Source organism: Piliocolobus tephrosceles, chromosome 5 (assembly GCF_002776525.5).
Source record: "Piliocolobus tephrosceles isolate RC106 chromosome 5, ASM277652v3, whole genome shotgun sequence".
In the NCBI taxonomy this organism is placed as follows: Eukaryota; Metazoa; Chordata; class Mammalia; order Primates; family Cercopithecidae; genus Piliocolobus; species Piliocolobus tephrosceles.
The window spans coordinates 133,858,064-133,884,759 of record NC_045438.1 but is presented as its reverse complement, the minus strand read 5'-3'; the positions used below and the strand labels follow the sequence as shown (position 1 = coordinate 133,884,759).

The 26,696-nt window shown below is 43.2% G+C and overlaps 1 protein-coding gene across 5 annotated transcripts in view; it reads left to right on the top strand.

Annotated features, from left to right (window-relative positions):
- ANKS1A (ankyrin repeat and sterile alpha motif domain containing 1A) overlaps positions 1-26,696 on the top strand; it is a 198,160-nt gene that overhangs the window by 28,788 nt on the left and 142,676 nt on the right. The window contains exon 1 of one of the 5 annotated variants that reach the window (XM_023212579.3): positions 2,309-2,786. The exons of the other annotated variants lie outside the window; for them this stretch is intronic. The gene's annotated coding sequence lies outside the window, so the exon portion shown is untranslated. Of the gene's footprint in view, positions 1-2,308; positions 2,787-26,696 lie in introns of those variants that run through there. 5 annotated transcript variants of the gene reach the window in all.

Sequence of the window (26,696 nt, the reverse complement as noted above, 5' to 3'; positions counted from 1 at the left end):
AGTATTTGGTTTCAGGTCAGAGCTGTTTTCCTTTTAGCCACCTAAAAGCCTCTGAAGAATTTGGAGGTAAAGAGGCTTCATGTCTGCATCTTTTTTCTTTTTTTGGAGACGGAGTCTTGCTCTGTTGCCCAGGCTGGAGTGCAGTGGTGCAATCTTGGCTCACTGCAACCTCTGCCTCCCGGGTACAAGCAATTCTCCTGTCTCAGCCTCCCGAGTAGCTGAGACTACAGGCACATGCCACCAGGCCTGACTAATTTTTATATTTTTAGTAGGGACGGGGTTTCACCATATTGGTGAGGGTGGTCTCGAACTCTTGATCTCAGGTGATCCACCCGCCTCGGCCTCCTAAAGTACTGGGATTACAGGTGTGAGCCACTGCGCCCAGCCCATGTCTGCATCTTACTTGTTAACACACTGAGGAAAGTGTGGACATGGAGATTTATGGAAGGATGAGACCAAGTCTCAACCACAGTATACTTTTCAACACATATTGCTAATTGGAGTTAAAATGTTCGTTAATGTGAAAATAAAATTACTTTGGATTGAGGCTGCTGCTTTCTTTGTGTTCTCAATGGAGACTGCTGTAGAAGAAAAATTAGACAAAATGCTCTCTATAAAGCCTCTATTTTAAGAAGAATGATTCAGAGAGGAACATAGGTCCAAGAAATTTTCATCAACAAATGAAAACTGAACTGTCAGGTTTGCCAGATGTCTCATTTTAAGGAAATGTTTCCTCATTTGGTCTCTCGTAAAAGTCTTCCTTTTGCCTCTGAAATATACCCCGTCCCTATGTAACTTAAAAATAAAATTTTCAGAGTGTTCAAAGTTCCATCTGTGCGGGATTTGTAATTCTGTGTAATTCAGCTGGGAATTGTATTGCATAAAAATAAAGGCAAAAAATAACCACATTGTTGGACTACAGAGTTTTGGGAAATTTCCTTAATTTATTTAGTGTAGTCCTTCGTGGTCTGTCACTCAGCATTTGTTGAGCACCTGCTGTGAACAAACACTGTTACTTGTTCTTTAAGGCGGCAGCAATGTGCCTTAATGTGGTTGTCCTCATTAATGTTCTACCCTATGGTCATCCTATCTTACATGGTGTAATAGAGTAGAATGGCTGGTATCTAAGGGAGGACCTCTCCCTTTTAGTTAGACACACAAGTCCTGGGCATCTCTCTTTTGGGGACAACATAAAACAGCCCTGCCTAGTCCTTTATTTGGTCCACCACTAATCCTATCCCAGCATCCTGTGTAGGCCTCCATGGGGCCTACATACTCTGGCAGGGGAAGAGCCAGGAGAGAAGGAAGAAGGCTTTGAAGAGCTAGCTCCAGCAGCCTGCTGACAGTTTTCCTTCTCTCCCCACTGTCGAAGGACTGACTACCAGTGGAGAGGTGGCAGCAGGCTCTTGGCTAAGTGGAGAGGCTGTCTCTTCCTGTGTAGTTTGTGGAGAGACAGATTTGACTCAAGGTACAGTTAGAAGTCAGCATTGCTTTCTTTTGGGACTTTCTGTGTTGATGACCTCTTCTCTTTAAGTCAAAGCAAGCTCCACTGCCCCATAGTGCTCAAAATTACTTATCAAAATTCCTATAAACACTGTGTAGCTAGATTCAACTTGATGTTATAAAACCAATTTTTGTAAGATAATCTGTGTTAAAGTGCAAGTGAAGGCCAGGCGCGGTGGCTCAAGCCTGTAATCCCAGCACTTTGGGAGGCCGAGACGGGCGGATCACGAGGTCGGGAGATCGAGACCATCCTGGCTAACACGGTGAAACCCCGTCTCTACTAAAAAATACGAAAAACTAGCCGGGCGAGGTGGCGGGCGCCTGTAGTCCCAGCTACTCGGAGGCTGAGGCAGGAGAATGGCGTAAACCCGGGAGGCGGAGCTTGCAGTGAGCTGAGATCCGGCCACTGCACTCCAGCCCAGGCGACAGAGCGAGACTCCGTCTCAAAAAAAAAAAAAAAAAAAAAAGTGCAAGTGAAATGGCAGTCTGTTAAACTAACCTGAAATCTGATGATGTGCTGTGGGAAAAGAGCTGTTTGAATAGAGTTTCTTTGCTTCCTTCCAGCTGGGTGGAGAGGAAGGGACATCCTGTCCCTACAGAACTGACTGCCACTGCTCCAAATATCCTTCATGCTCACTGGCCTCTTCTCCGGACCTAAGACCCGAAGGCCTGTGGCCCAGATGGGTCTCACCTCTCCAAGCACGGCTGCCCAGCTTAGGGAATTATAGATGTTTCTGTTCTGGCCAAGGAGGAGCAGGAGCCGGGAGTGGGGCCTGATAAGCAGCTTCCAGAATTCTGGGATTGTACAATCCCTGGAGAGAGGAAGAGGCTGTTTCTTGTTACCAGCTGCCCTCCTTTCACCTGGTAGTACACACACAGCCTCTTCCTAAAGAGCGTTACTCAGCCCCCCTCTTAGGCTCCCCCCGCCACTTAGGCTCACTCCAGAAATGTGCCTCTCAGGCTCAGGCCCCCACTTAGGCTCACTCCAGAAATGTGTTTTCTGTTCCTTGTTCTACCCTGTCTGCCGTGTTCCTAGGACCAGCCCCTGCTAGTTCCTTCTAGAAACTAACTTTACTCATCGTTGGAACCAAAGCCTTAAGATTCTGTGGGTGTGGAACACCTTCTGGTTGAAAACAAAAGGCTGTAGAATTCCATGCAGATGTGGATTGTTGATTCCATTTTGAAGGCAGGTGTGATGTGGGAGAAGCGGTGCATGTAGCGGTTCGGAGTATGGTTTCTGGAGCCAGTTGGCCTAGGTTCAAATGCCAGCTCTCCACTTAGTGGTAAGTTATTTAAACTTTTTGTGCTACAATTTTCTCACTTCCAAAATGGGGGTGGTAATAGTATCTACATATACAGTCATCATGACGGTCAAAGGAAATAATACAAATGAAGATGTTCCAAATAGCACCTGGCACATGGTATGTGCCTATTAAATGCTAGCTTTATGACTGTGCTAGGAGTGAAGCTACGGGACTGATAAAATGGCTGTCACCAAGCTCATCCCTAATGCATCTCTGTGCATTCTGTGTAGAACATGATGAAGAAAAGAAGGCAGCAAAAGGTATCTCAGGATCAGTTCTATCAGAAGTTACCACATTGAGCACATTGTCTCAAGATCTCCTTAAGGATGGCTACTAAATCTGTTTCCTGAATTGTATTGTCTCATTAAAAGTATTCTCTTGCCTTCTGATCTGTTGAAGCAAAAAGCTGACCACACACATGAATTTTTTTTTTTACACAACACCATGTAACTATAGCATATTGACTGTGACTTTGGTTACTGTTACATTTTGAGCTTTATATACACTTTATTTTTTTAAATTTAATTTTGTATTGAGACAGGGTCTCACTCTGTAGCCTAGGCTGTAGTGCAATGGCGCCATCTTGGCTCACTGCAACCCTGTCTCCCGTGTTCAAGTGATTCTCCCACCTCCGCCTCCCAAGTAGCTGGGATTACAGGTGCCCGCCACCATGCCTGGCTAATTTTTGTATTTTTAGTAGACACACAGTTTCACCATGTTGGCCAAACTTCTGACCTCAGGTGATCCACCTGCCTTGGCCTCCCAAAGTGCTGGGATTACAGGCATGAGCTGCTGCTTCCGGCCTTATATACACTTTAAAACACTTGATCCTGAATGAATTTTAGTTATGGTTGGTAAACCATAATGTTCGTAGTTCAAAAAGTTGGAAATCAGTTCCTTGTGAAGGCTCACCCAGGAGATTGTTGTTTCTAACAGAAAATTAAATATTGACCTAGAGCACCTTTTCAGGCTCATGGCTTGCCTTGAGTCCAAACTTACTGTGTCTTTGAGACTTTTGCAGTCTGGCTCACTTCTTTTCCCTCACTGCTTTGTACTGGATGCTTCAATTGTAATTCAACAAATATTAAGTGCCTTCTCTGTACTAGCAGCGGTGCCGTTTGTAATTCCCTTGAACCTGGGCCCTACTCTGTCTTTCATCTAGACCTCTACACATGCCTCTTTGCCTACAAAACTTCACATGCTTCAATCTTTAACAGCTTTTGGCCTCGTTTTAGAAAATGCAGTTGGTGGTGGTGAAGTGCCTAGACTCTGGAGGCTGTGTGGGTTCAAATCCCAGCTCCGCTACTTGCTAGCAGTATGACCTTGGGCAAGTTTCTTAACCTCTTCGGTTCATCTTTAAAATGGTGGTAATGATAGTAGTTGTCTTACAGTGTTGTTCTGAGAATTAAACGAGGTAATCCACAGTGCACTTAGTATATTCTTAGCACATAGTAGCTTCTTGGCAACCTTAGTTAGCTATTATCATTTTTATGTGTCACATCCTGTAGGAAGTCTTCCCGATTCTGCTTGTGGGGGCCCTTCCTAAGTACTCCCAGAGAGCCTGTTCTAGAACTCCTGTCATTGCATTTATCATGCTGTATTGTAATTTCCTGTTTGCTTATTTCTACCCACTTCTAGATGGCAAGCTCCTTGAAAGTAGGTAAGGTCTGTTGGTCAGCTACAGCCATATCTCCCTTGCTGGGTAGACTTTGTTTCCTTCTTTCACCTGCTCGAAGATGTTAGGGTAGGTTTGTTGTTGTTAGTTTTTGTTTTTTGAGAGTTCCTAATTAAATTGCTATTGATTTATTGATGAATGGGTCTGCTTGCCTGTTTTATCATGAGTCAGGAGGTTTAAAAGTGTGTTTCCCCATCTCCTCATTAGAGTAGTTTTTTTGTTGTTTTTCTTTCTTTATTTTTTAGAGACAAGGTCTTGCTATGTTGCCCAGGCTGGAATGCAGTGGCGCAATCGTAGCTCACTGCAGCCTCGAACTTTTGGGCTCAAGCAATCCTCCTGCCCCAGCCCCTTGAGTAGCTGGGACTATAGATATGCACCACCACGCCAGGCTAATTTTTAAATTTTTTGTAGCGGGGGGGGGGGGGGGGGGGGTCTTGCTGTGTTGCCCAGGCTGGTCTCAAACTCCTGGCTTCAAGAAATCCTCCTGCCTTGGCCTTCCAGAGCACTGGGATTGTAGGTGTGAGATTACACCTGTATAGACTCAGCCTTCATTAAGGCAGTTTTTAAAGATGCACCAAGGTGTTTGGAATGAAGAATAACATTCATTAAGCCTACTTTGTGTGAGGAGTTAAGTAGGCTTTTTAGATACATTCTTATTGAATTTGCCTCCTAACTCCTGTGAGTTGAGTGCTAATATACCCATTTAAGAATTCTGTAAAGTTCCTAAGGAATGCCTAGTGGTATTTTAAAAAAAGAGAAAAGAAAAATAAAAGAATGATGTAAAGTGCTCAGAATTATTTGGCTCTAACCTGGTTCTGTTTGGCTTCATGGCACATAATATTTTCACTCACCGCCTTGGTGAGCACTTGTTGGCTGACTGGTTCCCTGCCCAAATCTGCTGTCCCAGGGGCTTACTACCTCTTCTCTAGGGAGCTGCACAATTAAACTTCAAAAATGATCATTAAAGGGATTCATTCTTTCTGCTGGGGAGGTACTGAGTTGGCTATGGTTTTATCTTGTGCAGTTGCAATACTTGAATAGCACAAAACAATGAGACTGTCATGCAGGCAGATAAGGATTATGGACAAACGCAATAAGCATTGGAACTTTGGGGAGAAGAGAGCTGCATTTTTATAGCTTCATTTCTTCATTTGTTCAAAAGTTAAAAATAGAATTAACTATGCCCTGTAGGCCACTTGGATTTCTGATTGATACAGAAAACTTACACCTCATATCTAAAGGATAGCCTATGTCAAGACTTTCTTTATCAAAATATACCTTTGGGTCAAATCACAGTCTCTTCTGAACATGTTTTTGTTTTTTTATTTTTATTTTTATTAATCCTCTTAGTGGATGAACATGGTTTTTAAGCAACAAAATACATGGGCTTGGAAACTAGGGTTTATTTTCCCTGTTGAAAGCCTTTGGAGTAGTAGGATAAGCTGATGAAGCAATATAATGTCTGCTTTCTATGCTAAGAATCACTGGAGTTCCAGCCTTCTTATAACATCATTATATTTTAATTTTTTATTTGTATATTTAGGAAACAGTAACTTAGAAATGACACAGTCTCAGATGATTAGCATCCACCTGCTGAGCTATTTCTAGTGCAGTGGGCTTGGTGGACCTACCTGGTACCAAAGGAATCTTCACCCTATCTGGTTTGTCTTTAGTCTCTCACCCAAGCTGAGAGGCACAAGGACTGCTCAGAGGAGCTTCCAAATGTAGCAGCTGATGAAGACTTTGGGTCTTACTTTGTCATCCAGGCTGGAGTACAATGGCACAATCATAGCTTACTGTAGCCTCAAACTCCTGGGCTTAAGCAATCCTCCCACCTCGGCCTTCTGAGTAGCTAGGACTAAGGTGCACACCACCATGCGCAGCTAATTTAAAAATTTTTTTTTGGAGAGACAAGACTCACTGTGTTACCCAGGCTGGTCTTGAACTCCTGGCCTCAAGTAGTTTTCCTGCCTCAGCCTCTCAAAGTACTGGGACTATAGGTGTGAGCCACTGCTTCTGGCCAGGACATCTTAATTGACTTCCTTTTATTTTTTAATGCACTTTTTTTCCTTTTTCTTTCTTTCTTTTCTCTTTTCTTTTCTTTCTTTTTTTTGAGATAGGATCTCCCTGTGTTGGGCTCGAACTCTTGGGCTCAAGTGATCCTCCCACCTCAGACTCCTGAGTGGCTGGGATGACATACTTTTTTGGCCAAGACTCTGAAAATAAAAGTAAGAAGAAGGCGGTTGCAACTAAAGTTTCTTGTTCACTTATTATATTTTAAGCACTGTGTTGATGCTTTACATGTACCCCATACAAAGCCATATGCATTGACACTGTTATCCCCATTTTACAGATGAGGAAACTAAGGCGAGAGAGGCTGCACAATATGTCTGAGGTCATAGAGCTATTGAGTGGATGAGTCAGGATTCATTCTGGCACCAGAGTTCACATTCCAAGTACTACATTGTACTGTCAGGGCTGGAGATTTTGTAAACCTACCAATTCAAGCTATTGTTTTCACACATTGTTTTGGTCACAAACATTGCCTTCCCACCTCAATGAGCACACCTGGCTTTGCATTTTAAGCAATTTTGCAGAGGTCATATCTGTCTTTGCAGGATGAAGACTTTCCTCCACACAGCATAAAAGCCCTTATAGCTCTCTGATTCATCCTGACGACGATGAGATAGGTTCTGCTGTGAGGGTGACTGTGTCCCCTGTGAGCAAACTTGTGCAGAGAAAGAGAGCACAGAGGACTGAATCCAGGCATTTCTTTTTTTTTTTTTTTTGAGACAGAGTCTCGCTCTGTTGCCAGGCTGGAGTGCAGTGGCGCGATCTCATCTCACTGCAATCTCTGCCTCCTGGATTCAAGTGATTCCCCTGCCTCAGCCTCCCGAGTAGCTGGGACTATAGGCATGCACCACCACACCTGGCTAATTTTTTGTATTTTAGTAGAGACAGGGTTTCACCATATTGACCAGGATGGTCCTGACCTTGTGATCCGCCCATCTCGGCCTCCCAAAGTTCTGGGATTACAGGCGTGAGCCACCGTGCCCGGCCTCCAGGCCATTTCTTTAGTCTAGTGGCAAAGGTAGGAGCCATAGAAGACACCACAGCAAAAACCAGTAGGAGCTGAAGAAGACGTCTAGAAAGACTATGATGCATGGTGAGAGGAAAGGGTGAGAGGAAAGGTTGGCCAACCGTATTGAGGGCTACAGAGATCAAGGAGAAAAAAAAACAGAATTTGAATCTTGTGATTGAATACAATCCTGGCCTTTGAGATTATGTTCCATTAAGTTGGGGAAAAGCCAATGTTGCCTTGAGGGGCTTTGCAGTGAAGCCACGGGTAGGGAGTCTACTGTCAGGGTATCAAGTATAGAACACTGACTTCAAAAGTTTTTGTTCCAAGGTCAGGAATAATTGAAATGAGGTGGTCGATTGAGGGGCCTTGAGGCCAGTGAAGCCTTTTTCATCTTTGGGAGCCCTGTTCTGACCATGTCTAAAGTCAATGGAAGAATGCGATGGAAAGGGAGAAATCGAAGATTTCTGGAATAATGTTAGTAGTTATCATGTATTGAATGCTTACCGTGTGCCAGGTACTGGCAGAAGAGCATTTCCTGTTCTATCTTACTCAATCTGTACAGCAACCCTGGGAAGTAGGTAGCCAGACCCCCTTTTACAGATGAGGAAACAGAGGCTTAGAGTTTAAACAACTTGCCAAGACTACTATTAAATTGTATAGTTTTAAACTCAGGTCTGTCAAGCTATATCATAGATATGATTGAGTGAGCAAATTATGGGGGAGATAGAGCCTGAGAAGAGAGGTGCCTTTCTTCCTGTGAGGCCAGAGGAAATGACTCCTGAATTCAGATGGACAGAGGAAGATGGACCAACTCTTTGACCCTTTTCTAAGTGCATGTATTGTGCCCAATATCTGGCTCATTGCTCAGGACTGCTCCCCATGGCCCCTCACTGCTGCATACTCACAGAGCCAGCAAAGTGTTTGCAGAATGTCTACACTTTTTTTTCTGATGGCCAAGTGTTCTTGCAGAGTCAGGGGCTTTAGAAATCTAGAGGAGGTTTCAAAAAAATTAGCTGTGTGGACAGTGAATACACTGGGAATGTTGGCTTGGCCCCATGGCCTCCCAGGATCTGTTGCACTTGGCATAGAATAGAGGGGGCTTTTTCGTGTGTGTGTGTGTGTGTATTTCTTTTCTCCTATATTTGTGGGTGTTAATATGAACCATCCAGCCAGGTCTGTGAAGGCTGAGAGAAGTTAGTCCGGGTCTGGTTTTTAAATACGTTTTCCTTTAGCTTTTCTTTCAACTATCTTCAGGTTTCTTGTTATTGTGCATTTATAGGTTCCAGAGACCTGAATGTTATACCCCTCAGTTGTCATTATAGTCCTCATAAAACTGGTGAAGATTTGTTTACATTCTTTATTCCAAAAGCCTCTGCAGTGGTGAGCATAGCTAGCTGCCTTCCAAAAAGCTTCTACAAAGGCATTTGCCTATTTTTCTCAGCCTTTAACCCTATCTAAGGAGACATTCTTTGGGGTAACTGGTTTAGTTTAAGTTTCTCATTTCCCTGCAGCACTACTGTTTCTGTAGGTGGTTTGGCAACCATTGGCACAGGGGCTTTTCAATTTCCAAATCGGTGGCTCCTGCCATTTCAAGAAAATCGGTCTGAAATGACAAAGGAGGTGGAGGAAGACAAAATGACTGGAGAAACAAAGATGGAGGAATCTGTTCGTGTATTTATTCATTGTTTACAAATTAGAACAAGCATCGGAATATTCAGGATTCCTGATTTCAGGAGTCCTTTTTGAATTTTTTTTGAGACAGGGTCTTGCTCTGCCACCCAGGCTGGAGTGCAGTACGCAATCTTGGCTCATTGCAACCTCAAACTCCCCGAGCTTGAGTGATCCACCTGCCTCGGCCTCCCAAAGTGCTGGGATTGTTGGATGTGAGCCACCACGCCTGGCCTATTTCAGGAGTCTTAATTGCCTCTACTATGACTTTTTCCCCCTGCCTAATTATATAGATCTTTTGCCTCTTTATTGTTGAAGACTAATTTTTTAAAACAGGCAACTCAGCAGTTGCTGTAATATGTATTTCTACTGGGCTTTTCAAGTGTTCTTGTATTTCTTCCTTGAATTAACTTACATAGAGACTTAATTCACCTTACTGGTCTGTATTAGCCATAGTTTCATATTATCATCTTGTTTTTCTCAGGTTTGACTATCTTTTAGGCTTTTTCTTTCTTTCCTATTTTCTGTAAATGATTAATTAAAAATCTTTTTGTTTTGGGCATTCTATAAATGCTCTTTTAGTACAGTTTTCTCCCTTAAGTAGGGTCATTCCTCCCCATAGTCTCTTCCTATAGAATGGCTCTCCTCAAGTCCTCTATGGCAGATGACATCAAGGGTAAAGAGAAGGAGAGTCTGGTTGGGCCCTGGCCATGAGCAGCAAATGAGCATGTCGTTGGGCCTTGGGGCAGAGACCTTCACACGCTCTGTATGTGAGAGGAGTGTGAACTGTTGGACCCGGGGTAACTGGGTAGCCGACTTAGAACCTTTCTAGAGAAATAGCTGAGAAAGCCTCAACGAGGCTTAAATGACAAGACATGGAGGAAGAGCCTCCTTGCCAGGAACTGGAGAATCTAGTTCAGGGAAACTTTGTCCATAGAACCCTGAGAATGGTGTATGGGATATGCGGGAAAATAGTTTTAGCCTGATACTGGGTGCGGAGAGGGATACTTTCTGGGATTCAGACACAAATGAGCTTTCTTTAGTTATTTTGGAGCAATGATTCTCAACCAGGGCAATTTTGGCACCTTCCCCATTCCCTTCTCACCCCAGGACATTGGCGATGTTCGGAGATGTTTTTGGTTGTCATACTTAGTGGGGTGCTACTGGCATCTAGTGAATAGAGACCAGGGGTGCTGTAAATTTCATACAGCATACAGAGGCAGCCTCCCATGACCAAGAATTATCTGACTGAAAATGTCAGTAGGCCGAGGCTGACAAACTCTCCTTTAGAGAGTCGTGAGAAATTTTCATCAGGAATGGAATTTGAGTTAGGAAGTAAAACTAGAGGAGGCTGTAAAAGACTCAGATCTTGTTATATGTGTTAATCTGTCCTAGGCCAACGTGAACTAAAATTATAACTAGGACCGGATTTGTGTAGTTCTCTCTCTGGTATGGTTTGTATTTTCTGATGATGACAAATTATAGTAAAGAAGCTTTGACATTCCCAGCTATGAATGTGCCACCCTGCAGAGGACACAGGTGAAGGATGCTCACCTGTGAGAAGGGCAGGGCATGCTGGGGTCTTGGACTTTCAGGGGCAAACCTCCATTCTCTGGGTGGCAGCAGCATGGGAAACTTTCCTGTGGTAGCTGAGAAACTGTGAGGGCCACCTGAGGCTTCCCTGGACCATTCATGCCTGTGATGGGATGTGTTTAAGGGAGAAAAAGAATCCTTCAGATTCTCTTATTCATAGAGTTCCCAAAATGGAAACTTTTGTATTGATGGTGACCCCTTCTGACTTGGCATGCAGCTAATCTGAATACCTTAAAACAAGAATTTCTCATTGTAGAATCCTTGACCCCTGGGCTGTGGACTTTGAGGTACAAAGTGTGCAGACGAAGACAGGCAAAGTGTGTTCTGTCTCTGTGCTTGAGGTAGATTTTTATGTTGGAACACTCACATTAGGTAGATGTTATTTAAAAGGTGCAATGGCTCATCGCAGCCTTGTTACACTGGTGCCCCTCACTCTTCCAGGAGGAGAAAAGCTCTTTTTTCAGCTGCTGCTGAGCACCAGAGCCAGTCCCCAATTGGGGGCTTGAGCTTGCTTCCTGTCATCAGTTACGGAATAGTAGATAGTGTGCAGCTTTGGGGCTTGGCTGTGGGGAATGTAAGTGACTCAGTAGCATGGATGCTGGTCCTGAGTCACTTATAATTATGGTGCAGTGTGAAGTACTTTATAATTATACAGTGGTTAGGTGTGTGACTTTGGCACCAGGTTGAATTCTAGCTCCAGGATTTCCTGCTATGTGACCTTGGGCCAGTTAGCCTATCTGTGCCTCAGTTTGTCCATTTGTGAAATGAGAATAATTCCATCAGATAGTTGTAAGGATTAAATAATTGTAGAACACTTTGAATGGTACCTGGTATATACAGAGTACTAAATCATATTATGTAAAATGGTGTGGTGCAGAGTATAAGTGCTGGAGGAATTCAGAAATGGAGAAGGTAAGTTGAGGGATGTGTGGTCAGGAAAGGCTTTCTTGGTAGGGCTTGAAATGGGTTGAAGATTTGAGTCAGGCTCTGAGAGAACAATAGTAGATGGTGTTGCAGACAAGGGGACAATGTGCATAAGGATGTAGAAGAAATTGTTATGTCCTAGACTCTATAAGGAAACTGACTAGGGTAATGTGAAATTGGATTGAGTATGTGATTTTGGGGATGGGAGGCGAGGGATATTGATAAATGGGCACTAAAGATTAGTTTTTATAGAGGGGCACCAGATGCTCGTTTGGGCCACTAGGGATTTCTGAGCTGTGGAATAACCAAAGGAACTGGACGTTCAAGCAGATGAGTCAAGTGTGGATTTTCAGGGTGGGCTGAAGTGAGGAGCAGTGGCACAAGTCGGAAAGCCAGCCAGGAAGCCGTTCTGATAGTTCACCTCACTGGGGCTGGACTGAGTGACAGGCTTGGGTGTAAAGAGGAAAGTATAAGTCTTGATATTGTTTTGAAACAGTGCTGTAATGTACAGGATTTGATGACTGATGGAGGTGCAAGGGAGACAAGTGCAAGGTGACCTGAGCCTCTAAACCTGTGTGAATGGCTGTGTGAAAAACTGGTCATAGGGAGGAGAGTGGGCAGGAGGAGCTGGTTAGGGGAAGATTTAGTATAAACAGGAGAGCAGTTCCTCACCCATCCCTTACAACCAGGAGGAGCCCATTTTCCAAACTGAGATGGCTTCTTTTGGGCTGCAGTTTGAATCTAGGAGCAGTAGGCAAGGCTGGCATTTTCCCCATTCATTTACAGGGTGTACTTTCCACAAGGTCTACTTGATGCAGTACCCCACACGTGGTACTGGCTTCTTAGTGGCTACTGTTCAACCTTATTGCCAGCTCCCTCTGATCCTCTTGAGCCACAGACTTTCCAGAGTGTCCAGTAGGACTTGGGCTTCAAAGCTGTTTTCCCTTCACAGGAAGCCTGTGAACTTTGATGGAGATTGGGAATATTGTCTTCCCATCTCTGTATGCATGAACCACAGACTTCTGCTGTTTCCAATCTCTGCATAGCCCCCTTGCTTAGAAGACGCAGCACGGTGGAAGAAGACAGCAGCCTTTTAGAGCCCCAGGCCTCACAGGATCCTCTGAAAGGACTCGGAGCTTCATGCTCGGAATCACTCTGTCAGGAGCAGTCTGTCATGGGAGGCTGTAATTTTACAATAAGAAAGAGCCCTGGTTTCCCCCAGGTCAAGGCTTTAGCCCAAACTCCCAAGTAAAAGCATTATCACAGCAGGGTGGATTGAGGTAAGGACCTTATCCATGTTTGCTTTGTCTCAATTAGTTTTAGAGCAGTCTTTTTTTTTTTTCTTTCTTTTTTGCTCACTGCTTTGTGTCCTACACTGTTCTAATACTTTCCATTTAATCTCTGGTTTTCACAGCCCACCTCTATAAGGAGGGTGGATGGTTACCCTGTTTTGCAGATGAGGAAGCTGAGGCACAGCACAGTTAAGTTTGCCCGGAGTTGCACATCTGGTTATTGGCGTGGCTGGGATTTGAATCCTGGCAGGGGAGTCTGGGGTCTCTGTTCACTCACTGTGTTTCACCATCTCCCTTCAGTTAGCCAGAGCCACCATTTTCAAGGCGACATTTTCTGTTTCCTCTTTTGAGTTCTATTGAAGAAGTTGTTTTAGAAAAGTCACGTGGTAACATAAGAGGGAGCAGGTGCTTTTTTGAGTCCCATGGACCTGGTTTGAACACTGGCTGTGCCCACTTACTGGCTATGCACCTTTGGGCAAGTCTCTTCACCTCTTTAAGCCGCAGTTTCTCAGAAATCTGTGAACTAAAGATATTATGGAAAATGAGCAAGTGTATATTTAGTGGCTGTGAGGTTTGGGGTTAGTTATTCAACGTCTTCTATAAAGTGAAGATGCTAATGCATATCTTCATAGGGGCTTTACTACAAAGTACTTAGAATGAGATCTGGAATGGAGTAAGGAATGAGTACTGTTGGTACTAGCAGGCTTTCAGTACTTTTTTTGTGTGTGGTGGTAGTAATGGTTTCATTTGGTCCTTTTTGGTTACATTTTATGTACTTTTGACTCTTATAAGCAAAAGTACCTTGCATGGTAGGAGTTGATAAGATTATAATAGATGAATGAATACATGTATTCCACCCATGTTTGATTTCCCTGTTTAGCAGTATCTGCCTGGAAAAGCTCCCATCATTATCGAGCATATTTGCAGATATGCTAGGTGGGGAACTTGACTTGCCTTCCGTTCACCTGTGTGGTTCACATGTGTCTAGTTTGGCATACAGATATCTATTCTAGTAAGCAGTTTTGTTTTTCATCAATGTCATTTGGAATACTTAGCTATCTGCCACTTTGCTTAGATTTTTTGTTCTTATTTCTTTATTCTTTTGAAATATTCTACCTGTCTTTTTATTGTAAAGACCATCCTGATTAACCATGACTTTCAAATTATGAAGATTCATAATCACACTCCTAAAAGTGCCTTTTCCATTAGGTCTTTCTTTCCTTTCTTTCCTTGCTGTTCCTTCCTTCCTTCCTTCCTTCTTTCCTTCCTTCCTTCCTTCCTTCCTTTTTCCTTTCTTTCTCTTCTTCCTCTTACCCTTTCCTCCCTCCCTTCCTTCCCTCTCTCTCTTTCTTTCTCTTCCTCCCCTTCCCCCTTCCTTCCTTCCTTCTTCCTTCCTTCTCTCTTTCTCTCTCATCTTTCTTTTCTTTTCTTTCTCTCTCTCTCTCTCGCACTCGCTCTTTTTCTTTTTTTTTTTTCTTTTGCTTTGTTGCTTCCTATCCTTCCTTGCATAGGCCTTACTTTCTGTCTTACTTATTTCCCCTATAGTCCTGGCTCTATGACATCTGAAATTCATGAATGGGATTTTTCTTTTCAGTTATCTTTCATCGATAGCTGTTACACTTTCCCCCTTGGATTCCAGAAGACCATTTTACTAAATAAAAGGTTTTAGTCTTCTTCCTGTTATGCCAATGGGTAGTTTCCAGCACAGGAAGTAGGTTTTCACATCTAATGTGATCATTTCCCAATGATTCTGAACTCTCTCCAAGTCTATGGGAATATTCATCATCTTGTTTTTAATATTGACCTTTACTCTTTTCTCATTATCTTACTGTGGGGGCACTTAGAGGTGGTAGGTACCTCTCTCCTGGGCTGTATTTGGAGGCTCAGCAACATAAGTGGATGAAGCACAGAGGGATGGAATGAGGGAAGGAAGCTTCAGCAGGAAGGAAGGTGAACGGATTGTCTATGTGGTGCTGCCAGCCCAGGCTGTGGAGCCTTAGCAGAACAGGGTTCAGACTTGGCCCTGCTGCATATTCTCTGTGTGTGTAATCTGGACAAGCTGTTTTATTCTTCCAAATCCCAGGTTGCTTTTTGTGTAAAAAAGGGATGCTAATGTTTACCACATAGAGTTGCATTAGGGTTGAGTGAAATGTCCCCTGGTGAGCTGTAGTTTGTCTCTCCTCCTTCCTTTATCTTTTCTCTCTGTTCTGCTTGTTTCTGACAAAGCCATTTTCTCTGTTTTTGTGCAGTTCCTCTCATGGAAATTATTTATACTTTTGTAAACTTGGGAATTTTGTATCTCCTAAGAAGTATCAACTTGCCTCATTTCTGTTACTACAGCCACTGATGTAGCTGGGACCCCTTCCTCACTTGTAAGCTGCTCATCAGAAATGACACTTCTTCTTTGTTACTTGGGTTGAGGGAAGAATTTTGTTTATCTCACATAAAGGCTTTTTTTTTTTGGGAGTGTCACTCTTGTTGCCCAGGCTAGAGTGTCACTCTTGTTGCCCAGGCTAGAGTGCAGTGCCATGATCTCGGCTCACTGCAACCTCCGCCCCCTGGGTTCAAGCGATTCTCCTGCCTCAACCTCCCGAGTAGCTGGGATTACAGGCACGTGCCACCAGGTCCGGCTCATTTTGTATTTTTAGTAGAAATGGGGTTTCTCCATGTTGGTCAGGCTGGTTACGAACTCCCGACCTCAGGCGATCTGCCCACCTCGGCATCCCAAGGCTGTTTTCTTTTCTTTTTTTTTGAGAAAGTGTCTCAATCTGTCACCCAGGCTGGAGTACAGTGGTGCGATGTCAGCTCACTGCAACCTTCACCTCCCAGGCTCAAGCTATTATCCCGCCTCAGACTCCTGAGTAGCTGGGATTCCAGGCACTTGCCACCACACCTGGCTAATTTTTGTATTTTTTAGTAGAGATGAGATTTCGCTATGTTGGCCAGGCTGATCTCGAACTCCTGACCTCAGGTGATCCACCCGCCTCGGCCTCCCAAAGTGCTGGGATTACAGGAGTGGGCCACTGCGCCCAGCCTAAGACTGTTTTCAATATTGGACCTTTTCTGGCTTCTTAGCTTTGAGAGTTCTCAGAAGCAAGTTTTATTTTTGCATAGAGGACCCCTACTCTCTCCCCATCTGCTTTTTTTACTCCTTACAAATGGCATTACTTCATGGAGTCACAATCTTACATGGTTTTTAAAACTTCAAAAACCTAGGGGATTCAAAATGGTTAGACGGGGGAAATTGCTGTACTTTTTCTTCCAGCCAGTCTAGGGCAAGGGAGGAAGCCCAGTTTGTGTAGCACTCTTTGCTTCATGGAGGATACCCCGTATAATCTAGGTACAAGTCTGGGAAAATTCAGGCCCAGATGAACACATAGGTTGGTTCATTAAATAACACCCCTTTCTGTGAAGGATACTTCCAGAGATCTAAAGGGCAGGAAAGTTGGTGAGTAAGAAGTACAAAATAGGCCGGGCACGGTGGCTCAAGCCTGTAATCCCAGCACTTTGGGAGGCCGAGACGGGCGGATCACGAGGTCAGGAAATCAAGACCATCCTGGCTAACACGGTGAAACCCCGTCTCTACTAAAAATACAAAAACTAGCTGGGCGAGGTGGCGGGCGCCTGTAGTCTCAGCTACTCAGGAGGCTGAGGCAGGAGAATGGCGTAAACCCGGGAGGCGGAGCTTGCAGCGAGCTGAGATCCGGCCACTGCACTCCAGTCCGGGCAACAGAGCAAGACTCCGCCTCAAAAAAAAAAAGTACAAAATAGTAGATTAATAAATGTGTGATTCCGCATGTTCTCACTCATAGGTGGGAACTGAACAATGAGAGACCACTTGGACTCGGGAAGGGGAACATCACACATCGGGGGCCTATCATGGGGAGGGGGGAGGGGGGAGGGATTGCATTGGGAGTTATGCCTGATATAAATGACGAATTGATGGGTGCTGACGAGTTGATGGGTGCAGCACACCAACATGGCACAAGTATACATATGTAACAAACCTGCACGTTATGCACATGTACCCTAGAACTTAAAGTATAATTTAAAAAAAAAATAAATAAATAAATAAATGTGTGATTATTCCTTTCAGTATTCAAAATTTAGTGAGCATATATTACAGATACAAGAGAGATTTGCCTTAAAATAGTTGATAGCCTCTAGAGAAGGGATGGGGTGGACTGTTCTGGGCTGAGGTCAGTGGCCAATGGCCAGTTGGATGGGCTTGAGGTGGTTCTGACAAATTTTAAGGTACAGCGATTGGAAGACCTGGCACAGGAGTAAGCCTGATTTCAGTTTAAGCCTCAAATCTTCCTTGGACAGAGTAATTTTCCTCTTTTAACCATATTGATTTTTGTTTGTTTGTTTGTTTGTTGTTTTGAGACGGAATCTGGCTCTGTTGCCCAGGCTGGAGTATAGTGGCGCATGTCTTGGCTCACTGCAACTTCCACCTCTTGGGTTCAAGCAATTCTCCTGCCTCAGCCTGGCGCGTAACTGGGATTACAAGCGCCCACCACCATGCCTGGCTATTTGTATTTTTAATACAGACAGGGTTTCACCAGGTTGGCTAGGCTGGTCTCGAACTCCTGACCTCAGGCGATCCGCCTGAGGATCTGGAGTGCATTGGTGCAATCTTGGCTCACTGCAACCTCTGCCTCCCAGGTTCAAGAGATTCTCCTGCCTCAGCCTCCTCAGTAGCTGGGATTACAAGCGTGCACCATCACACCTGGCTAATTTTTATATTTTTAGCAGAGATGAGGTTTCACCATGTTGGCCAGGCTGGTCTCAAACTCCTGACCTCAAGTGATCTATCCACCTCAACCTCCCAAAGTGCTGGGATTACAGGCGTGAGCCACCATGCCCAGCAGTACTTCTTTTTTATTGCCAAATAATATTCCATTGTATGAGTATACCATGTGTTGTTCATCTATTCATTAGTTAATGGAAATTTGTGTTGTTTCCATGTTTTGGTTTTTGTGAATGATGCTACTTTGAACATCTATATACAAAGTTTTGTGTAGCCATATGCTTTCATTTATTTTGGAGTGAATTGCTGAGTATATGGTAACTCTCTTGTTTAACTTTTTGAGGACCTACTATATTGTTTTTCAAAGCAGCTATATCATTTTACAATCCCACCAGAAATGTATGAGTGTTCCAATTTCTCCACATCCTCACTGACATTTGTTATTGTCCATTTTATTTTAGCCATCCTAGTGGGTATAAAGTGATTTTTGATTGTCTTTCCCTCATGACTATTACTATTGAACATCTTTTTGTGTGCTTCTTAGCCATTTGTGTATCTTCTTTGGAAAGGTGATTTTTCAAATCATTTGGACATATTTGAATTGGGTTACTTGCCTTTTTATTGTTGAGTTGTATGAGTAAGTCTGGAATTTAAATTTATGTCTGTGATCATTCTGTCACTACTTTTGTGGACTAAATGTCATTGGTGAAATAGATTTTTTTTTGACAGCTGCTATTAGTAATGGAAGCATAGAAAGATTTTAAATGCATAGAATGATGCAGAAAAGGCTGTTTTTTTTTTTTCTGAGACGGAGTCTTGCTCATCACCCAGGCTGGAGTGCAGTGGCGTGATCTCGGCTCACTGCAAGCTCCACCCCCCGGGTTCACGCCATTCTCCTGTCTCAGCCTCCCGAGTAGCTGGGACTACAGGCGCCTGCCACCTCGCCCGGCTAATTTTTTTTTTTTTTTTTTGTATTTTTAGCAGAGACGGGGTTTCACCGTCTTAGCCAGGATGGTCTCGATCTCCTGACCTTGTGATCCGCCCGCCTCGGCCTCCCAAAGTGCTGGGATTACAGGCGTGAGCCACCGCGCCCGGCCATGCTATTTTGTTTTGTTTTTGAGAACGGAGTTTCACTCTTGTTGCCCAGGCTGGAGTGCAATGGCACGATCTCAGCTCATCTCAGCCACCGCCTCTGGGGTTCAAGCGATTCTCCTGCCTCAGCCTCCCGAGTACCTGGGATTACAGGCATGCGCCACCACGTCTGGCTAATTTTATATTTTTAATAGAGACGGGGTTTCTCCATGTTGGTCAGGCTGGTCACGAACTCCTGACCTTAGATGATCCACCCGCCTCAGCCTCCCAAAGGGAAAAGGCTGTTTATATATAAATTTATACATGGAAAAACCGTAACAGTGTTTTGGAAGCAACTGCCCTTCCTTCAAACAGTTAACTTCCTTGGATAGCATACCAGTGTTCTAGTTTCTTCCAACCCTTTTGTGGCTTTGACTGACATCTTCCAAAACAATTGTCAGGGCTAATGCCTTTGAAAAAATACTGACAAATTAGATGGAATTAATGCAATTAAACATTATTTTTATTTGAGAGTCTTGTGGTTTTCTTTGAATATGGTAGTCAATAGCTGATATTTTAGGGCTGCTGTTCCAAAAATAGTGGACCTAAAGCAAGATACCATGATGTTAGGAGGACTGAATTGGAGAAAGGAGAAGAAGGGAAGAACCAACCAGATAACTGTACACATTGGAGAATTAAAAGCTTTGTTTTTTCTCTTGTACTCCATACAAATTAAAGCATTTTCCAGAGAAGTGATGTGGAAGGAAGCTCTCAATTTAGTTCCCTGGGTACTTTATTTATTATTTTATTTTATTTCATTTTTGAGACAGAGTCTCACTCTGTTGCCCAGGCTGGAGTGCAGTGGCCCAATCTTGGCTCACTGCAAGCTCTGTGCCCCGGGTTCACGCCATTCCCCTGCCGCAGCCTCCTGAGTAGCTGGGACTACAGGCACCCGCCACCACGCCTGGCTAATTTTTTTGTATTTTTAGTAGAGATGGGGTTTCACTGTATTAGCCAGGATGGTCTCGATCTCCTGACCTTGTGATCTGCCCACCTCGGCCTCCCAAAGTGCTGGGATTACAGGTGTAAGCCACCGTGCCCGGCCACCCCCAGGTACTTTATAACACTAGGCGAAATTGGTTTTTTAGTCACTGAAGTCTTTTAAGCTTGCCAAGAGCTTGGTTAGCTTTAAATTATTTTGGCATTACTCTAGGACCCTGTCTGGTTATTGTCAGTTTTCTCATTGCAGTTACATATCATTCAGGGGTCGTGCCTACATCCCTTTCCCTGGAACCTCATGCAAGAAAAAAAAATCCTTGCTACTTTGCTTCATAGTAAGTGTTGGAAAGTGGGCGTCGTGACAGGTTGGCTCTGACCCAAGCCTCCCTTGCTCTTACACATGTGAAACCTGTTTCTTTTGGCTAAGGCCAAGAACCTATGGACATCTCAGTTAAAACAATCTAGTCTTATTCCCCTCTCTTTTCACCTCCCACCCCACCCCCAGCCTATTTTTCTCCTTTTCCTTCCCATTTTATTTTATAAGGCTGTTGTGGGTCACTTTTTCTAGTTATTTCAAACATTGGATTGTTCAGGTGTCTTCTTTCATTTGTTTTTATTTTCATTCTTAGAAGAGTGGCCATGAAGCCATTCATATTTACTATAATATAAGAAAATCATTTTGAGTTTTGTCTGTTGGACATGCTTAGGAGATTTAACTCTGTTTTCTTTCTCTGGACAGTGATAGGCTGGTTTCCTCTTGTTTTTTAAAGACAGGTTCTTGATGTGTCGCTTAGGCTGGAGTGCAGTGGTGTGGTCATAGTTCACTGGAACCTCCAATGCCTGGGCTCAAGCCATCCTCCCACCGTAGCCTCCTGAGTAGCTGGGACTACAGGCATGCATTGCCACACCCAGCTAATTTTTAAAATTTTTGGAGAGACGGAGTCTCACCATGTTTCCCAGGTTGGTCTCGAACTCCTGGGCTCAAGCAGTCCTTCCACCTCAGCCTCCCAAAATGCTGGGAATATAGGTGATCCACTTGACCTGGCTGATTTACATTTTTTAATGCCCATCTTCAGCATCAAAATTGGGACTGCCCTGGTGTTAGTTTGCATTAAAAATTGCTGAGATGAGATTTATGCAGAGCTGGGACTTGCTGATATTGTTGGGCTTTGTCATCTGTACTTGAAATATGAGAAAGGGAACTGCTTAAAATATTTGGGCTCTCTTTCCGGTAGCTTTAGTTGTTTCCAATTTTAAACCAAATGCTGAAGGCATAACATTTAAATTAATAGGTTGCTAAAGGCCAGTGGATAAAATACACAGCAACTTTATAATATTACATGCTTCATTGGTACTTAACATGTTAAGCTGCCAGCTGCATAAGGAGAACCTTGAAAGAAAGAAAGTGCAAATTATTTATTTAAAATACTCTTTCCTGGTGAAGTGGTGATATTAGCACGTCCCTAGTTGCCAGTAAGGGAATTTCAGGAACTTGTTTTAGAGTGCAGAGAACCCCCTAATCTGTAGTGTACATTGAAAGAGTACGTATTATGCCAACCAGCTCTTACCTTCAGTGGAGAAATTCAGGCTAGGGCAGCAGCAGAAGTGGAAAGACCTCCACTGTCACTGAGAATCTCTAGATTCTGGAGGGCGCAAGTTACTGACTGTGCCTGTCCTCACAGTGGAGGGGGGCCTTTGGAGGGACTCTTTTGCCTTTGTAGTGGGTGGGAACACTCAGGTCTGTGACTGTCAAGCAGAAGCTGGTGAAGGTCCTCCAACTGTTGATGGCTCAGGATATAGTACTGAGGTCATTATCTTTAGATTTTCTATATTTCTCCCAGGCTGAGGGAAACATGTCCAGTCTTCTTTCAACAGTTGATTTGCTTCCATTGCCAGGCCTTTTATGAGAATGTTTAGTGCTTAGAATATATTTCCTTCCTTAATGGTCAAAGTACTACCATAGTTTTAAACAAACCCTGGGTTTCTAATTCCTACAAGAAGTCTCTAATACATTGTAATGTAGGTGATAGCTCCCAGAGATACTCAGTTCCCTCACTTTTCATTCACTCCATCTCCAACATGTACAGAATGAATGGCCCCTTTGCTAATAATTTATGTGAAATATATTCCCCATGACACCTAGTTAAGTAAATTCATTGGGAGCTAAAATTCTATAAGAAACTACTTTTGTTTCAAAATAAAGCTTAAAACTGATACGTAGTTTCATCTATTCAGCAAACATTTGATCCAGTATCTACTATCCGCAAGGCACTACTATGCTGGATACCAAGTAGATACAAAGATGAATCTCATGTGGGTGGACCTTGTCTCAAGAGGCTTAGCGTCTAGAAAGACACATATGTGTTACATACATACGTATACATTCCTGTAGATACATACATATTACATCATTTTTACTCTAAATGCAAAGGGAATTCAGAGGAGAGAAGATAGTCCTTTTGGAAGTGTAGTGCTGAAAGGCACAGTGATGTTATGGCTTTGGACTCTGGAGTCAGAATGCCTGGATTCTGGCGGGACGTAATGGCACAACCCTGTAATCCCAGCACTTTGGGAGGCAGGGGCAGGCGGATCCCTTGAGATCAGGAGTGTGAGACCAGCCTGTGCAATACTGCGAGACCCCATCTTAAAAATATATGTATATTGTTTTAAAAAAAGAACGCCTGGATTCAAATCCTGTTTTAGAATTTATTATCTTAGGGCCCTTGGATGATTATTTTACTTCTCTAAGACTGTTTCCTCATCTGGTAAATGGGGATAATAAGTACCTACTCCACAGGGTAATCGTGAGGCATAAACAATATAATGTACGTAAGGCCCTTAGCAGAGCACCCGGCATATAATGGGCCTTGTTACTGTGGAAAGATCAGACGTGCTATTGTGGAGGCTGTGGCCTTTGAAGGAGGAGAAGGACTGAGGCATAGGACAGTGGGGAGAAAGATAGATGAGGAAGGCAGAAGAAACTGTGCTGGTTTAGAGAATAGCTAAAATTTGGTGAATCAATGGGGTATAAAGGAGAGATAAAGATAGTAAGATCAGAAAAAAAGAGTTACGGCTGGTTCACACAAGGCATGAAATCTTTCACTGGGTTGTTTTGACCTCATCTCAAGATTGAAGGATGCCACTGAAGGTTTTGGAGTGGGCAAGTAATGATCAGACTCTGCCATTAGAATTAATCTGACAACAGTCCACAGTGTCTATAGTTGGAAAATTTATTAGGACAAAGTCAGTTACCTCATAGCATTTATTGCTCCCTAACTTGGTCCAGTTTATATCATGGACACTTTTTTTGTCATTGAATTTCCTAGTATATGATTTAAAATGATGCTTCCACATCTTCTTCTCCCACCCCACCCCACACGTCCCTCTGTAGTGACCTCTCTTCTACTTAAGACACCTATTGACCTGTTCTTTTCTCCTTCCCTCCATCTGAGCTGGGAAGGGTCTGATATGTCATTTATTCATAATTAAATAAAATGCAGCCAAAGCAAATGCATTACTTCTCATCCATTTTAAAGCACATTATAAGCCATTTATTTTTAATTGCAGTTTAAAAGGGTTTTCTTTAGAAGAATTTCAGGCATCAAGCAAATTGGGAACAATCCTTTTAGGCCTATTCAACTGGCCCTAAAAAAATCAATCTTATTTGGGCTTTTTTGGAATAAGAGCAGGAGGAGTCTCCAATATCCACCTCAAAGACAGCTGTCCTCTCTGTTGAGGAATGGAGTGAAATTGCTCTGTGGAAGAGGCCATGTCATTGCCCCTGCCCTGGCACAAATCAGCCTGTTCCTTATGTACATAGACTTCTGCCCCTCAGTTGGTAAATGTGTGTGTGTGTCACGTGCCACTAATGGCCATGGCTCTGTGCCATACACATAACTGAACACACTCATTCTTCCATCCCTCCCCCAAGATGTCTATTTTGGTCACATTTGAACTTTTATTTTTTACTAAAGTTTTATTTGTTTTCTGATTTCTGGGATATCCCAGTGATCCCCACATTGTTTTTGTTTGTTTTCTCCTCTCTGAGTTTGAAAGAGTCTTATAAAATAAGTGTTTCTGGGCCAGGCGTGGTGACTCATGCCTGTAATCCCAGCACATTGGGAGGCCAAGGCAGGTGGATCATGAAATCAGGAATTCAAGACCAGACAGGCCAACATGGTGAAACCCCATCTCTACAAAAAATGCAAAAATTAACCAGGTGTGGTGGCGCACGCCTGTAATCCCAGCTACAGGAGAGGCTGAGACAGGAGAATTGCTTGAACCTGGGAGGTGGAGGTTACAGTGAGCTGAGATCGCACCACTGCACTCCAGCCTGGGCAGCAGAGCGAGTTTGTTTGTTTTTCCAAGACGGAAAAACAAACAAACCCAAGTATTTCTTTGAAACTCGTCTCGTAAGTAGTTGCAAAATTCGAGTATTACTTGACTATATCCTAATAATTATGAATTTTCTAAAAATATTTGATTTTAGATTACATAAGGCCTAGAGCACTGATTTTAGGCTCTTTTGGAGGTAGCATTTAAGGGGTATAAGGCAGCCGATTAAAGAATACCTTTCTTTATTGTTTCTGAAATAATTAAAGAGAAAGTGAAATACAGAGTCAGATGGAGGGAGGGAGAGATATCACTTTTACTATCAATAAAAATGATTGACAGTTGTGGATTTTGATCTAAAGCCAAATGAGCTCCCTAACATTTACCATCTGGAATCAATTCACTTACAGACCGGTCACTAGCCCAGCTGTCCTAGGAGCCCTTCCGTACAGGGTCAGGCCCTTTACCTCACAGGATGGAGCAGATCAGAATGCACACTTCCTGTGGACAGGGCAATGGAACCTCTCCAGCAGCCTCACTGGAGTGATTTCACAAGTCTTCTCAATAAATTTACTTAATTTGATCTTGTGCATTTCATCAGGTTTGTGGAATTTGCCTGCAGATCTTGTTGTTTCAGTAGGCATCTTAGTTGTGGTATGCATTCAGTAAATATTTTTATTGTGAATGAGTGCAGTTTGTTTCAGCAATATTTTAATATACACTATGGTGAAGTAATTAGTTGCCTCTGCTATTTGCTTTCAAGTAATCGGAAATAAGAAGTATTTGGGGCCAGGCACAGTGGCTCATGCCTGTAATCCCAGCACTTTGGGAGGCTGAGGTGGTTGGATTGCTTGAGCCCATGAGTTCAAGGTTACAATGAACTATGATTGTGCCACTGCATTCCAGCCTAGATGACAGAGTGAGATCCTATTTCTTCAAAAGAAAAAAAAAAAGATTTGAGAATATGCTAAGAACACTTAATGCTTTTCATTTACAGCATTCCCCTAGTATTTGTTAATGGTCGTTCTGCTTAGAAATAGCTGCAAAGTAGATGATGCTGCAAAAATCAACAATAGTGACTTGAAGATTTCAGGAGTATTTTCTACTTCTGTGGCTTTTTCACATCCTGCTCATCTAAGAAATATGGTTGCTGCTCCCAGCCATTGTGGGCAGTGGCTTTGTGGGAAGCGCTGTAGTGTGAGCACAATGAATTTCGGTCATCTTGGTCCTGGTTAGATGGCCTATAATACTCTCATTTCCAGAGTTAGCTTCTCAGAGACTCTTCACTTGTCTTTCAGGCCGAGAATAGTTGCAAGATAAGCAATAGATTTAAAAACAGAGTGTATTTTGCACTGTCTGATGAGTACATTGTGTCTCCGAAGTTGAGATTCCACATAGTGAGCCTTGGAAAACAACTTGCTGGTAAATTCGGAAGATAAAGAAAAGATTAATTATACATTCCTTATCTTGCGGAGCACTCTGTGTTGACTAATATAGTTCACTGACCTGAAGATGGAACCAGGAAACCTGGAATGTGTTGTTTTACATTGTTTCTGTTGAAAAATGTCCAGAACCAATGTGCAGAGTGTTCAGGGCAATATAATTGGAATGACCTTTGTTCTTGAGGCACCTGTGGGAATCTGCTTGTGTCACACATAGCAAGGATGAGAATTTGGGAGAAAAACAGAAATGAGAGATGATTTAATTTTCATCAGTCCATATACTGGAGAAATATTTTTTCTAATGATTCTTAGTAAGATAATCTTTTCTATATGTTTGATATAAAATTAAGTGAACCAAGATTAGTAGTGCTATTGAGTCTAACTTTTCTAAGACAAAAATATTATTTAAAAGTTATTAAAATATTGGCTCATGCCTATAATCTCAGCACTTTGGGAGGCCAAGGCGGATGGATCACCTGAGGTCAGGAGTTCGAGACCAGCCCAGACAACCTGGTGAAGCCCTGTCTCTACTAAAAATACAAAAATTAGCTGGGCGTGGTAGTGGGCACCTGTAATCCCAGCTACTTGGGAAGCTGAGGCAGGAGAATTGCTTGAACCCAGAAGGCGGAGGTTGCAGTGAGCTAAGATCGTGCCATTGCACTTTAGCCTAGGCAACAAGGATGAAACTCAAAAAAAAAAGATTAAAGTTAAAATAGTTTATCCTCATGATAAAAAAGTCAATGTCAAAATCTGTAGTATCTTTTCCTCTAAAAAAAATTTTTTTTTTGAGATGGAGTCTTGCTCTGTTGCCCAGGCTGGAGTGTAGTGGCACCATCTTGGCTTATTGCAACCTCCTCCTCCAGGGTTCAAGTGGTTCTCCTGCCTCAGACTCCTGAGTAGCTGAGATTACAGGCGGGGGCCACCATGCCCAGATAATTTTTGTAGTTTTAGTAGAGACAAGGTTTCATCATGTTGGTCAGGCTAGTCTTGAACTCCTGACCTTGTGATCTGCCTGCCTTGGCCTCCCAAAGTGTTAGAATTACAGGTGTGAGCCACTGCCC